General features: G+C 47.2%; 1 pseudogene; it reads left to right on the top strand.

The window, feature by feature from the left end:
• The first annotated feature begins 584 nt into the window (after positions 1–584).
• Positions 585–1,132, top strand: LOC101653087 (annotated as a pseudogene).
• The last annotated feature ends 221 nt before the right edge of the window (positions 1,133–1,353 follow it).

The following is a 1,353-nucleotide window of genomic DNA, read 5'->3' as shown; positions in this document are numbered from 1 at the left end:
CAGATATACATGCCTGTATTTAGACCTCTATGAATGTCCTTTGCTTCCTAATTTTTTCCTCTATTTCCTTTCACATTCCTCTTGTCCCCCTAACATGTTCAACCTATATTCGGCTCTCAGTAATTCCTCTCGGCTACATTGTAGATAAAGTGGTTCTTAAGATGTACCAATTCAAACCCAAACTCACTGCCATCAAGTCAATGCCAACTCATAGTGACCCTGTAGGACAGGGTAGAACTGTCCCTGTGAGTTTCCAAGACTGTAATTCTTTACAGGAGTAGAAAGCCTTGTCTTTCTCTTGAGGAACAGCTGGTGGTATCAAACTGATGACCTTGTAGATCGAAGCCCAACACATAACCATTCCGACACCAGGGGTCTTTATGTACCAATTAGGGCTTGATGCATGGACCATAAGCATTAGGCAGGCACATGGTGATATATGAATCTTACTAACAATTGTTTTGAAAGCAATTCCGGTGCTTCCAGGGGAGAGACCTCCCAAGGTGGAGAGAACCTGAGCTGGGGGTGGGAGCCCATGGAGTGAGTACATTTCCAGAGTGAGGCTTGTACACTCTGCCCTGCAGATGACAGCCTACAGTCTGTATTTGTTTGACTGGAATGGAGTATGTCTGCAGCGAGTGGCACCCCAAGAAGCAGGCAGGGAACCCAGAAGAGGAGGAATACAAGCTAGTGTACAAGATGTTGTCCTCTATTTGGTCGTTGGTCAACAAGATGTCCCCACTGAATGTGAAGGATGGCTTCCTGGCTTTCCAAACTAACTGCTACAAACTCCATTACTAGGAGACACCCTCTGGGATCAAGGTTGTCATGAATACTGATTTGGGCTTGGGACCCACCCGGTACATGTGGCACTACATCTACAGTCCTCTGTACGTGGAACTGGTGGTGAAGAATCTTCTGTGCCCTTTGGGCCAAACTGTAAAATGAGCTCTTCCACTCCCGACTAGACTTCCACATCTGCTCTCTGCCCTTTTCTGCCAGGGCTGCCTCGTGGACACACCCTCACCCTAAGGAGAATCTGAGACTCCCCGAGGACCTTCTTAAATTGTGCTACCTTAGGGTCCCATTAAAGGCCACCCCACCCAAAAATCCTTCAAGGGCAAAAACCTAAACCTCTCCTTGGTGTTCTCCCCAATACTGGAAGTGTGCCCATAAGTGACCCCACATCTCCAAACCAGACCCTCTTTCCTGGAGAGTTTATTTGTTTTTGTTTCACTTTGGATTTTTTCCCCCACTGCAAAGTGATGCCCACAGTTTCTTGGGCAAAGAGAGGCCAGTTGTCTCCTGGGAAGGTTTTGGGTTTTTTAAATCATTTTATTGGGGGGGGGGGGG

The sequence above is a fragment of the Echinops telfairi genome, unplaced genomic scaffold, assembly GCF_000313985.2.
Source record: "Echinops telfairi isolate 266 unplaced genomic scaffold, ASM31398v2 ScPeMD7_7469;HRSCAF=8507_0, whole genome shotgun sequence".
Classification (NCBI taxonomy): domain Eukaryota; kingdom Metazoa; phylum Chordata; class Mammalia; order Afrosoricida; family Tenrecidae; genus Echinops; species Echinops telfairi.
The sequence above is the reverse complement of the archived record's forward strand: the minus strand, read 5'-3'. Positions and strand labels throughout refer to the sequence as shown.